We start from the raw sequence: 14553 nt of genomic DNA on the forward strand, positions 1-14553 counted from the left end.
GAATGTCTGACAGGTTTCCTAGGATCCGATTCCCTTTCTGCCATTGGGAAGCAGAGGCCACAAGAATGATGCTGAGTCCTCCTCAGCCTGTCAGGGGTTAAGCACGGCTGTGGAGTCGGACTGCTGGTGTTGGGACATTGGTCCGGCAGGATACCAACCTGTGTAACCTTGGGTAAATCCCTGAAGCTCTCTGGGTGGGCTTTGCTTTTGTCACTTGGGAAATGGACAGGATAATACCCGTCCCATGAGACTGTTGTGAGGATGAGACAGGCTAATGCACGGAAAGTGCTTATTGTTCAACGGAGGGACACTGTAGGCCACGGTGAGCCCCAGAGCTTCACTTACAGGCCCCCAGCCCCAGGGTCGAGTCTACCTGAAGCCAGAACCAGTGACTGCTTACTTGAGAGGCTGATGGGTGAGAGGAACAGGAAGGATCTCCCCACCCTGTGGGGCTGGGAGGGCCAGGATGACTCACTCACTTGTTTACACTGTTATCTCTCACCTGCTTTCAGAAAGACTTTGAAGTGGCTCATAATTAAGGCCTCAGGTGCCTCAGCCTGCTGGGACGGGAAAGACCATGTTCTGGCTGGAGCAGGCCTGGGCGAGGCTGGCACAGCTAGGCGGGTCCAGGGAGGAGGGCCTGACTTCCACTCCACTCTGGGGGTGGGGGATGGCAGGGGTGAGAGGGCGGGGGGAAGGAAGCTGGGTGAGCCCTGACTGACCACCAGGTGCAGAAGGACAGAGGTGACTGGAGGCTTGAAGTGTCCAGATGGAACAAAGGAATGGGGAGGAGGAGCCCTGAAAAGGGCTCCACAAAGACTCTGCAGTCTGGCTGGGCCCACTTTTGATATTTGCTGAGTTGCTGTCTTTGGGCTTAGATCATCCTGTAGGATATTCATGTTGGCCAGCCCTGGGCCCTCCTGCTGCCCCAAGGCTAATGCCCTTGGGGCCCACTGAGAAGCGCCAGCTTCTCCTCTGGGGAGGGGCCTCTTCCCTGGGTTCCAGGGGCCTCTGGCCTCGGGCTGAAATGTTTATTAAAGGAAATCTTGTCTTCCTCCTACCCCCTCACCATTCCCCCCCCAGCCTCCCTCCCTCAGCCCTTCTCCAGCAAGAGCTGGGCCCTACCCACCCCCATCTTAATGCTATCAGGAAGTCCCTGCCCCCTTCCTCCATTCTCTGCCACTCAGGGCCCGAGATTTGTCTGCCCCTCCCCCACACCATTTCCTGCCTCTCACCTTGAACGTCCTGACTTGCCCCGCCTCAGCTCTGCTCAGGTTTCCTGAGAAGGCACGGGGATTGCTTCCCGCGCTACACCAAGTTTTGGCAAGTCCTGCCCCACTGACAGACTTTCTGTCACACTTCCCTACAGCTACTTAAACCATACTTTACCTTGTAATGGAATAGCTTCCATTTCCGGAAGTGGAGGGGGCTCACCCAGGCGGGATTAAACATGATGACAGTTCCCAAAGTAGGAGCTGGAATTCAGGCTAAAAAGATGGCAAGATTTGGGGGAGAGAGAATCAGAGTTATAGAACCAGCAGCTGCTGGGTTGTGGTGCTTCCCGAGGGGCAGAGGTGGTCATTGGGCTCAGAGGATCTCCGCCTCCACCCCTGCCCTGCAGAAGGAAACCCTATCCCTGAGATCAAACTTGGGGCAGAAGGAAAACAAAGTGAGAGGGAGCTCAGAGAGTAGAGGAGAGAGTATAAGAGCTAGAGCTGCACCGGTCTAATACCTTGAAGACCAGAGGACAGGCTGGTAGCTAGATTTATTGTGGGGATCATTCTTCATTATTGTATACCTGAAACAGGTACGATATTGTGGGTCAACCACACATTGATAATAAAAACTTTAAAAAAGACTGCTATACAGTGTGCAGGATTTTATATGGAACATAGATTTTTCAACACATTTGGGTAAATACCAAGGACCACACTTGCTGGATCATATGGTAAGAGCATGTTAGTTTTGGAAGAAACTGCCAAATTGTCTTCTGAAGTGGCTGTACCATTTTGCATTCTCACCAGGAATGGATGAGAGTTCCTGTTGCTCCACATCCTTGCCAGCATTTGGTGTTGTCAGTGTCCTGGATTTTGGTCATTCTGGTAGGTTTGCAGGGGTATCTCATGGTTTTAATTTCCAATTCCCTAATGACATTGGGTGTAGAGCATCTTTTCATGTGTTCATTTTCCATCTGCATATCTTCTTTGGTGAAATCTTTTCAGGTCTTTTGTCCATTTTTAAAATTGGATTATTGGTTTTCTTATTTCTGATTGAAGAGGTCTTTGTATATTTTAGCTAGCAAGACTTGATCAGATGTATTTTTTGCAAATATTTTCTCCTAATCTGTGGTTTGTCTTCTCATTCACTTGGCAGTGTCTTTTGCACAGCAGAAGTTTTTCTTTGTTTGTTTGTTTTATTTTAAGATTTATTTATCCATTAGAGAGAGAGAGCACATGCAAGAGAGAGAGAGCAGGGGCTGGGGGGGGGGCGGTGTGCAGAGGGAGAGGGAGAATCCCAAGCAGACTCTGAGCTGAGTGAGCCCAACTCTGGGCTCCATTCACTGATGCAGGAGATCATGACCTGCGCTGAAACAAAGAATCAGACACATAACCTACTCAGCCACCCAGGTGAAACAGTGCACCAGGAGTTTTTAGTTATGATGAAGTCTAGCTTATCAATTATTTCTTTCATGGATAGTACCTTTGGCATTATATCTAAAGCCATACCCTAGGTCACCTTGGGTTTCTCCTAACCTATCTTTTCATGATGGCTCTTCGGGGAAGCATACAGCTGTGTCTTTACAGAGAAACCACCACCTCATCACAGGGATACCTAGTGAGTACGGCACCCAGATGTTTGGTCAGTTGTCACAATAGCTAGAACATACAATCTCAAACAACAAGCTCGGTTCTTAACCATTCATCAGTGAAAACTAGAAGCTGAACTTCTTCACATAGAGGAGCAACACTGGGAAAAGAAGTTGTTCCTGGAAAGCACAGATTCATTTAACAATGAACTTGAAAGGTTGTGTGGTTCACAGGTAAAAGTGGATATAGAGAAAATTGCAGTTGAAATTGCCCAGGCAGAGGAACCGACATGCAGAAGGCAGAAAGTGGCCGCAGAGCAAGTCAAACGGGGTCAGAGCAGTGCTGTTCCTGAGGAAGAGGCAGCAGCTAACCAAACCGAACCAAAGAAAGGAGGTAAGAGAAAGCATTCCCCTGGAGACAGAGGAGACACTCTGAAGACATTACAGAAAGCCAAGAGAATGGTGAAGAAGGCACGTCTGCTCCCGGGGACAAGGGGAGGGGGCAGGACGGGGCGGGGGGTGGGGGGGACCCATGCTAGTGACGCCAGCTAGAGGAGCCACGGCCCCATCCAGTATCAGAAGGTGGGAAAAAAAGAAATGTTGCCTTGTTTGATGCATTCTAAATAATTTTATAAATGAAAAAGTATTCTTTGAGTTAAGAAGAGAACAACAACAGAGGGATGGAGCCTCTAGAGGCTGCTTTTAGGCCACAGGCTTGAGCAATGGAAACTCCATCAAGGAAAAGAGCCCAAAGCAACCCTGGGGCTGAATGCAGATTAGCTCATTAAAGGACCCATTTCGAAAGAACCATAGGCCCTAACTGACCAATTATAACCAGGCACAGTTCCCCAGACTGCCCAAAAAGGGAAAATTGCATGCGTTCCCATATTCCCCACTCCGCCCTAGACCTGTGGTCTCACGACCGCCTGGTGGCAGAGGTCTCTGCTCCGCGGTCCTGCCCTCTGCTCCCTTGCGATGCATTCAATAAACTTCTGTCTCCTTTGTTCTGCCTTGGGTGAATTCTTTCACCTCCTGCAATGCTGGCCCCCACCCAATTGGGATGCCCCCCAGTTGGTGATCCCCATCCGATCAGAGCACCCCACAGAGCCCTCCTCTCACCATCACTGCGCGGCTGATCGGATGCTCCCACCCAAGACTCTGAGTCCTAATGGAGAGACAGGAAGGAGGAAATGGACAGTCGTTCCTTGTCCATGTCCGTGTCTCCCATCGTCCCCGTCCTACCTTTCCCGTCCCTTCCTCCTCCAGGCAGGGGGCACTGGCCAGATTGCTCTGGTGTGAAGCTATTCCTGTTGTTCCTCCTGCCTGGCTTTTGGGTTTTCTGGCTTTCCCAGACTCCTTCCAAAACGTCGCATCTTGTTGAGCTCAGTTAGCTCTTTAAGTTGGTTTCTGTTGCTTGCCATCAGGGACTCTAACTGACACGTGTCAGGGGATGGCTTTCCCAGCCATGGCTCTGCATTTCCTCCTAGTCCCATACTGGCAAACTAGAGCTCTGGACCCCAGCTTTAAGTGGCCAATCTGATTGGCCACCTAAAGTTAGGTTGGCCCAATCAGCCTGGCTCCAGAAGAGGAGAGAGCAACATGGCACTGGCAAGGCGAACAGAGAGGCGGACAGGACACAGACCCACAAGTGATTAGGCTGACAGTGCAAGCCCGATTCCCAGGGTCCCAGGGTCCCAGGGGTCCCCATCACTACAGACATTGTAAATATGCATACTCATCAGGAAACTACTTTGGCAGCTGGCAATAAAGCATATTGAGAAAGGGACACTTTTTTCCCAGTTCTTAGTAAAGTGCCATGGGCTACTGGCCACCCAGTGCGGCCCACTCCGCAGCACAAAGGGGCTTGGTAGGCAGCTCTTAGAGAAGATAACAAAGGCCAGGTCCACCCCATCAGCGATTCCACATATCACACATAGCTGGGAGCGGGGAAAATCCAGTGGCCTTGATATCTGACATACACATACCATTCCCTCTTCATGGGCAAAAACTGGTTGTGAAGCCCCTCATATTTCGAGACTAGTTCAAGGCTTTGGAATGGATGGCTTTGGAGAGAACGATGGTGAGAAGGTCTGGGCAGCAAAGTCTGACGAGCCAGGTTCCACCCACAGGGTTCAGAGCTGCCGCCCACACCTAGCAAAAGACACCAAGAGGGGTGCCTGTGTGGCTCAGTGGGTTAAAGCCTCTGCCTTCAATTCAGGTCATGATCCCAGGGTCCTGGGATCAAGCTCCCTGCTGAGCAGGGGGCCTGCTCCCTGCAACCCTGCCACTCTGCCTACTTGTGATCTCTGTCTGTCAAATAAATAAATAAAATCTTTAAAAAAAGAAAAAAGGCACTAAGAGATTTCTCCTCTCTGCAGCTCCCCTGGAGAGCCTTCATTCATTTGGTCACTGGCTGTGTGTCAGCTCTGCATTATGGGCTGGGTGGGGGACACAGCAGGAACAAGAGAGACAAAGTCCAGTCTAATGTGGGAGACAGGCCACGAATATTTCCTAGGTTATGCATGTGCTAGGAAAGGGGTATGAGGACAGTGCCCTTACAATGAGGGGATCCAACTTAGGGGTCAGGAAAATGTAGGATGAGTAGGATTCAACCAGGTGAAAAGTGGGGTAGCACAGAGAGGGCGGGTTTATTTAAGCTACAGGCTAAGCTCCTGTTAGAAACAAGCTGAAAACATGCAGTGGGTCAAATAAGATACAAGCGCTTTCTCTCTTGTAAAGTTCTAGCAGCTGGCAGGGTCCAAAATGAGTGGGTGTCTCAGTTCCATGAAGTCAGACCAAAGTGACAGTGGTTTAGGGGCACCTGGCAGGCTCAGTGGGTAGAGCGTGTGCCTGATGATGCCAGGGTTGTGATTTCTAGCCCCAAGCCCCATAATAGGGGTAGAGATTACTTAAAATCTTTAAAAAGCAACAACAGGGGCACCGGTGAGTCTCAGTGGGTTAAGCCTCTGCCTTTGGTTCCTGTCATGACCTCAGGACCCTGGGATTGAGCCCCGCATGGGGCTCTCTGCTCAGCAGGGAGCCTGCTTCCCTTCCTCTCTCTCTCTCTGCCTGCCTCTCTGCCTACTTGTGATCTCTGTCAAATAAATAAATAAATAAAATCTTTTAATAAATAAATAAATAAATAAATAGCAACAACAATGACAAAATAACTGTGGTTTAAACACGAGAGAAATGTACTTCTCCCTCTCAGGGCAAGGTCCAGAGCTAGAGAGACCAGGATTGGTGGGAAAATTCTGCTCCGTTAAGTCTGCAGGGAAGTTATTTTCTAGGTCAGCTGGGGAAGCAGAAGCACTGTATCACAGAAGCAGTGACTTATCAGAGGAACCAGACTTTGCACAGTTGTCAAGGGAGCTAGAGAACTAAAGATCATGAAGAGGAGTTGGAGGGTCCCAGAAAGCCACAACTTAGCTTTCCAGAAGCTCTGCGCCCATAAGAAATGTGCAAAATGCCAAACTTTGAACAAGAAGAAACAAAATAAGCCAACAACCAGGAAAATAATTGAAATGGTAATTGAAGTCATCTCCTTTAAAAATTTTTTCTCAGCTCTGTTGGCTTTAGAGCAAAGTTCTACCAAACCCACTATGTAACACGTGTCTTTTTATTCTGATTCTTTATATCTGGGACCCTGCTAATCCTGGGGAGATAGACCTCTAAGGCCCAGCCGATTCCTAGAGACAGCAAAGGATTCACCTGCGAGCGCGACTTTCACATATAAGCTAATGGGGCCAGCGCCCACACCTCTCTACCTCTTCTAACCAGTCCTTCCCGCCCCAGGCTGCCAGCATTTCTTTGCCCCCATCACCCCTGGGGCCAGGGACCGGGCTACTAGGCACAGCCCCTACACCCAAGAGTCCGTTGAAATTATTTAAACCAGCCAAGCTGGGGCACCTGGATGGCTCAGTGGGTTAAAGCCTCTGCCTTCGGCTCAGGTCATGATCCCAGTGTCCTGGGATTGAGCCCCACATCGGGCTCTCTGCTCATCGGGGAGCCTGCTTCCTCCTCTCTCTCTGCCTACTTGTGATCTCTGTCTGTCAAATAAATAAATAAAATCTTAAAAAAAAAAAAACAAACCAAAAAACAGCCAAGCCTAAGCTTGCTTACCTTGTCTTATATCATTGCCTCCTGGCCACATGCCTCTGAGCAATTCAGTCTGGACTCCACGAGGGGACAGATGAGTGTTGTTGGCTGTGAGACAGGAATCCGCAGCATCCTAAGTATCCATCATTAGGACAAGTAAAGGGGGCAGACAGATGCATTCTGTGGAGAGAAGAGGCAGCAGTTAGAAGCAGAGGGTTTGAGAAATACAGAGGAACACGACAAAAGTAAGGACCAGAAAGAGATCTAAAATGGATATGTATACAAAACACAATATATTTTCCAAAGACAAGTATATACCCAAAGACAGAAGCCAAATACAATATATTAAGTGTCTTTGAGGGAAAGAGGAAATCGGAGCAACACTAGAGATGAAGGGAAGAAAAACAAGCACATCAGAGAGAGCTGAGAGACGGCCCTCTCTGAGCCCATGACCCTGATGCATGGTCTGGGGCGTGTGGTGAATTGCTCTCTGCATCAGAGGCCCACCCCAGCCAAACGCTCCCCTCGCCCTGCCACACACACCTGCGTAAAAGCTACATCCTGGGCCAGATTGTTGGCTCCCTTAAATCAAGTCTGGGGCCTCTAAGGTGGGGAGCACAAGGACATTCGGGTGGCTCCTGGGCTACTGGCAACGTTCTATTTGTTAACCTGCATGATGGGGTATTTGTTAAAATCACAAATAAGGTATGTGGATTTTTCTTTATTGTTCTTTACATCTCATTTAAAAAAACATGACCTTGGGAGCCTAAGTGGCTCGGTCAGTTAGGCATCTGCCTTCTGCTCAGGTCATGACCCCAGGGCCTGGGGATCGAGCCCTGCATCGGGCTCCCCGCTCGTCCAGGAGTGTGCTTCTCTCTCTACCACTGTCCGCCTGGCTTGTGTTCTCCCTCTCTCTCAATCTCACAAAAATAAATAAATAAAAATTTTCATAAATAAATAAATAAAAACATGATCTCTTGGGGTACCTGGGTGGCTCAGTCCGTCCATCAAGTGTCTGACTCTTGATTTCAGCTCAGGTTATGATCTCAGGGTCGTGAGATCTAGTCCTGTGTCAGACTCTGAGCTGAGCTTGGAGCCTACTTGGTAGTCTCTCTTCTTCTCCTTCTGCCCCTCCCCTTCCTGCCCCTGCACATGCGCTTGCGCTCTCACTCTATCTCTTTCTCCCTCTCAAAAAAGCAAACACACACACACAACATGACCTTTTTTGGAGCTTCTCTAGTGAAATGGGGATGGGGGCTTTGAACCTTCCTTGCTCACCTTGCCACATACCTCTCCCTGCCTCCTTGACTCTGAGGGCTACTGAAAGCCACAGTTTCAAAAGCTTCAGTATAGTCCAACCCTTGTTTCACTGAGAAGCAAACTGCAGTTTGTGTGGGGCGCCTCTGGGATGGCCTCTTGTCGGCTTTCAAAGAGGGCTTAATCATCAGTGGTTGTAACAAGTCGTGATAAAACTAAGGCCGAGGGATGGAGGCTCTGCTCCCTCTTGACCCCAGAGTCAGGCTGCCCTCTAAGTGCCAGGCACTGAGCTGGGCACAGATGGTGGAGGTCTTAGTCCTGCCTGCTGGACAAGCCAGACCGTAGCCCTGAAACTGACCCATGAAGTTCATCCATGAGCTTCCTCTGCCTGGAAATCCTTCTGCTGTCCTTTTTCTGAACTTGTCAGGTCCTGTGCTTGTCAGTCCTCAACCCCAGCCAGAGTCCTCTTGGGAGAGAGTTAAAAAGGGAGCGTACTAATCAGTATGCCAGCCCCCACCCGAACCCAGGTTCACCTCTTTGGCTTGAAGCCGGTCTGTCAAGATGCAGCCTTTTCCTCCTTTTTAGAAGTTACCTGCGTGTCAGTTTCAGTGTGTGTTTAAAGATGTTCCATGGGTGAGGGAAAAGAGGATTAAAGTGGCTTGTGAATATTCCCTTTTCCTGGGACAACTTAACATCCCATAAAGTAAAGTGAAGTGAAGTGAAGTGAAGTGTTAGATCTCTTCTTTTCATCTCTATTTCACAGAAGATGACTGTGGAAGTGATGGAGCTTGCCCAAGGTCACCAGCCGAGTCAAGACTGGACAACAGATCTGTCTCACTCCAGAGCACCTAGCCACCTAACCCTCTCCAGAAGCCATCTGGGTGGGCGTGTGGGTGGGAGGAGAGGGTTCAAAACCAAGTACATTTCTAACTCTGGAGGGGGACTTGTGGGAAAATACCTTCTCATCCCCTCTGGAGCGAGACTGGGGTCTGTGCAGAGAAATGAAGCTCTGCTGCTTAGATGGTCCGGGGGTGCCGGGGCTCAGTGCCTCGTCTCATCCCCGCTGCCCTAGGGGTGGGCCCTGTGGATTCTTCGCGTGGGTGGGAAGGACCAGGAAGGGAGAGCTGCCTGGGTGGCTCAGTTGGTAAAGCATCTGCCTTTCCCTCAAATCATGGTCCTGGGGGGCCTGGCATTCAGCCCCGCAAGGGGCTCCTTGCACAGTGGGTGCCTGCTTCTCCCTCTGCCTGACGTTCCCCCTGCTCATGCTCTAACAAATAAATAAAATCTTAAACAAAACAAAACAAAAAACTGGGGAGGGTGAAAAGGACATAAACTGGTGGCTATTTGGGAGGAATCAGAGCTACGGTGAAGTGACAGAATCCGAAGCAACCAATCCTGGGCTTTAAAGGGAAACACAAGGACAGGGCCCTCACGAGCCACTTGAGTTCTGGCACACAGAACACTTCGCAGGGGCTGCCAGTGTCCGGGGAGGGGGCGCTTTGTAACAGCTTTGTAAGGTAGGAAAAAAACAGCCCCCCCCCCGGGGCGGGGGGCAGACGGGCCACACTGCCAGCGAAGGGACAAGAGCGGGAACCCACCAGAACAGCTGATGAGCTCCACCTTGTGGCATGTAGGGGGATGGCAGCCCCGAGCTCAAGGCAGCGGCGTCTGGGGAAATTCCTTCCTGTCCACAACACCCCCCCCCCCCCCCCCCCCCCCGTCCTTGCTGGAAAAGCTGGAGCGCCCACGTTGTGTTGGGTCTTGCACGAGCCATTTACATCCACCGGCTCACCTTCACAACAGCGGACCCCAAACCTCTTCTCTTCATACCACCTGTCCTTCCCTCCATCCTCAGGCGTGAGCTGAAGCCTTGCTTCCTCCCAGAGGGGTCTTCTGTCCCCCACCCCGGCTCCTGTACCTCTGCTTGCTACTTCTGGAAGGTCTGCCTGGCTGGTTCTCTGATGCTTGGTGCACTTTACTACTAATAGTTTCCCTAATGGTGTACCTTCACCAACGGGCCATAACTTCCTCAGGCAGCTTACTCTCCTTTACCATTCGTGGCGGAGAACTGAATTAATTTTTTTCAGTTGAATAAATGATGAATGAGAGAGTATGCCTGGCATGTATAGGGTGGACGCCAGCATGACACTGCAGCCTGCAGTGATGCAGTGCCCCAAGTTGGCACTCACTTTAGGGAGAGTGTCTCTAAAGGGCATTGATCTTGGGACACCTGGGTGGCTCAGTCGGTTAAGCATCTGCCTTCAGCTCTGGTCATGATCCCAGAGTCCTGGGATCAATTCCCACATCAGGCTCTTCACTCAGTGGGGAGCCTGCTTCTCCCTCTGCCTTCTGCTCTCCCTGATTGTGCGTGCTCTCTTTCCCTGACAAATAAAAATTTTTTTAAAAGACCATTAATCTTGAAATTCAAGCATGTCCCCTTGCACAACCCCAGATGACTACATGTTATATTCCTTTGTATTTGCTCCATTCTTTCACTGATGAGATCCAGGGAGAGAGGAAGCAAGGGAGGGATTTTATGACATAATTGTCTGGTGTTGAAACAGGGTCCTAGAGGAGGTTGGTCCTGGCCATGGTTGCTGAAATGGGTGTAGAGAATCCATTAGGTAATGACCCCTGGCAGGTGAGCCCTAAGAGGACATTTACTTTTTTTATTTTAAAGATTTGTTGATTTATTTTAGGGGGAGGGAGGGGCAGAGGGAGAGAAAATTCCAAGCAGACTCCACACTGAGCATGAAGCCCAATGCGGGGCTCGATCTCATGATCCTGACATCATGACCTGAGTGGAAACAAAGAGTTGGATGCCTAATGGACTGCACCATGCATGCACCCCCTAAAGAGGACACTTAAATTGGTCTCTGATCCCAGGGCTCAGATCAGTGGGGTTATAGATCACACCACCGATCTCTCACTGTATTGCCTTTTGTGAGCTTTTCATACATGACTGTGGCCTCTTCTGGCTAGAGGTTTGTCCTCATTCATCATCAGTGTGTAGCAGTAGAAATGGTAGCAGCATCAGCATAATCTTGGGCTCCCCAAGTGTGCTACAGAAACACCTTTAGCAATTCTCAGAGCATTGGGCAGACGTCTAACAGTCTATTTTTACAGACGAAGAAACTGATACTGAAAGACTAATATAACTTGCTCACAATCACACAGCTGATAATTGGCAGAACTAGGATGGTGATCCAAGTCCGTGGCTCCAAATGTGTGCTCTTGAAATTTGTTTTGAATCAACAGTACACTCACACAACACAAAATCCAAACAGTTCCCGACAGGGACGAGTCAGCCTTCCATCCACCCACTAGCTCAGGTGTTCTGTTCCCCTCCCCAGAGAGCCAGAACTGGAATTTTCTTGGTTATCTTTTCCGAGCTTTTCTATGCCTATTCAGACATATATGTTCTCTCCCCACACGTTGGGGGCAGCCTAGCACATGCCCTATTCCGCTTCCTGTCCTTCACACCCCACCCTAGACCTAGAATTTGCTCTACATCCTTGGATTTAGAGCTGTCTTACTCCTCTCGTGGCCGTATACTATTACACTGATAGAAAATTTATTGTCCTGGTCCTCTACCGATGAACACTGAATTTTCCAGTCTTTGAGATTGCAAATAATGCTCCAGGGACTATGTTTGTACACATGCCATTTGATACGTGTGTGCATATGATGGAATCAAAGCCTCTTAAGGCTTTGACTGTTTGCTCATTTGTTCGTTTGGCCATTCACTCATCTAGGCCCTGAGGACACCGAGATGAGTAGTACCTGGGTTCCCTCCCAGAGGAGTGTGCACCTTGGCAGAGATGGTGAGCAGGGCATGGAAGAAGTAAGTACTGGCCATTCTGCTTCTGGAAACCTGAGGCTGACAACTGGTCTGAGGACTGACCTTCTCCAAGCTCCTCCAAGGATGCTGGGACTAAACTGTAGACCACACTCTTCTTCATGCTGCCCTGTGCCCTTCCCAGGCTTTCCTGTGTATGGCAGTTTTCTGCCCCATTTGTCAGTCTTCATTTGAGTAGTTCTGGGAGGCTGGTTGGAGACGGTAAGCAACAGGTAGAGAATGGAGAGCGCCCTCTTGTGGATCTCTGTGGAGGCAGTGTGGAAAGACCCCGAATAGCCTGCCTCTCCTGGTCTTCTGATGCTCAGTTGGGTACCCTCAAGACCCCTCCTTTGCCTCAGGTGGTAAAGGCATAGGGGGAAAGTCCCCCCAAATCCTGGTACCTCCTACTAGAGAGTAGAGGCTCAATTTTAGGGGTATCCTGTGTCCTGAGCTTTAGGATGTGAAATCGAGAGAAGAAAAGGAGTCAGAGAAAAGGAAATTGGGAAAACAAAAACAAAAATGAAGGAAGGATCAGAGATGGAAAAAATAGGTGCACCAAACAGGGGATGACACCAAGGGGAAATTACAAAGACGTAGTTCCTTCAGTCTCCAGGTTCATAGACCTCTGTTAGTCCCCAGACACCCCTCTCATTGCTCAAACCAGCACCTAATAAGTGGGGCCCAAATCTAGCCAACTTGAGCAGGGCTGGCCCTTAAGAAGAGCTATCCCTGCAGCCCTCCCCATTTGGGAAAGACTCTGTGTTGGATTTATGGCCTGGTGTGGCCCTTTTTTTTTCTTTTTTAAGATATTATTTATTTATCTATCAGAGAAAGAGGGGAAGAGCACACAAGCAGGGGGAGCAGGAGAGGGATAAGCAGGGTCCCCACTGAGCAGGGAGCCCGACATGAGACTCCATCCCGGGACCCTGGGACCATGACCTGAGCCGAACGCAGACGCTTAACCAACTGAGCCACCCAGGCGTCCTGGCCTGGTGTAGCCTTATGCATTTGACCAGCCCCAGGAAAGACAGTGCCTCCAGGCCCCAGACCGGCCCCTGGTTCTACTCCACACCCAGCCTGTCTGCTAACCACTGGCGATGGGGCAGCTGAGTTCTGAGTCCCCGTTTTCTGAGACCAAAATCCCTCTGAGGCTGGCCTGGATCCTCACTTGGGACAGGCAGCCAGGGCTGTGGGGATGCTTGCCTTGTATGGCCATGGTCACAGGGAGAGAGAGTGGGATACAGATGGGAGGAGAAAGGAGAGAGTCCTGATACTGGAAGATTTTACAAGTGTGGTAGTCTCTCTGATTGTCCTCAGTGATCCCTGCTTCCTTTGTAATCTCTCTCCCCTTGTAGAAATACCTTCTCTTGAGTATGGGCTGTACCTTGAGACTTACTTCTCATGAAAAAAATACGGCAAAAAGTGAGGGAATATCACTGCTGAGATTAGGTTATGAAAAGACTGTGTATTCCATCTTGCTTGCTTTCTCAGGCTCTCTTGCTCACTTGCTCTGATGAAGCCAGCTGCCATCTTGTGAGCCACCCTATGGAGAAACTCACATGGCAAGGAACTGAGGGAAGCTACTAGCAAACAGCCAGTGAGAAACTGAGGTCTTCTGTCCTCAGTCCAATAACCCCTAAGGAACTGAATTCTGCCAACAACCTTGCAAATGAACTTGGAAGTAGATCCTTCCCCAGTCAAGCCTTCAAATGAGATTGCAGACCCAGATGATACCTTGATTGCGACCTTGTGAAAGGAATGCACACTAGAAGGTTGGATGAATGTATAGTGGTCAAATTCGTAGTATCTACCACACCTTCCACTGAAAGTGGAACTCCATCCCCCCCTCCCAGAAATTCATGGACTGAATCCAGCTAGCCCATACCCATAATCCCCTTCCACCTTTGTCCCAGCCTAATTAGCTCAGGGAAGAAGGACCCTCCCTATCCCACCAACTGTAAGGATGTCTTGTTTGTTTTAGTGATACGTGGCCTTATTCTCTGGGTACAACCAATGTTCAGTAATTCTCACTCTGCCTGTCCTTGAAATGCCAAGGTCAGCCTGGTGGGCTTGGGGTCATTGTTACCCAAGTCCCCAACTATTCTTTTTTTTTTTTAAGATTTTATTTATTTATTTGACACAGAGAGAGAGATCACAAGTAGGCAGAGAGGCAGGCAGACAGAGAGGGAGGAGGAAGCAGGCTCCCTGCTGAGCAGAGAGCCCAATGTGGGCTTGATCCCAGGACCCTGAGAGCATGACTGAGCCGAAGGCAGAGGCTTAACCCACTGAGCCACCCAGGCACCTGTCCCCAACTATTCTTACCAAAATTTCTGCCTTCAAACAGGAGGCCCTAATTAGGAGAGCCCCCCAAAAGAGGAATCTTGGCTTATTATCACTCAAAGGATTCCCTTCGATGTCAGCCAGCTTTGGAGAATCTCAATCCTTGGTCCTCACCAGGTCCTGTCTCCTAGTATCCTGCTGATGGAACGATGGGGGAGGGGTAGTGGCCCTGCATTTCTATTCCCCTAAGATGTTCTTGATCTCCATGGATGGG

At 49.8% G+C, this 14553-nt stretch overlaps 1 pseudogene; it reads left to right on the top strand.

Annotated features, from left to right (window-relative positions):
• The first annotated feature begins 244 nt into the window (after nt 1-244).
• The window catches only part of LOC101694190, a 29292-nt pseudogene continuing 14983 nt past the window's right edge, over nt 245-14553 (top strand).

This window comes from Mustela putorius, unplaced genomic scaffold (assembly GCF_011764305.1).
Source record: "Mustela putorius furo isolate JIRA1106 unplaced genomic scaffold, ASM1176430v1.1 tig00003909_pilon_pilon_pilon, whole genome shotgun sequence".
NCBI lineage: Eukaryota > Metazoa > Chordata > Mammalia > Carnivora > Mustelidae > Mustela > Mustela putorius.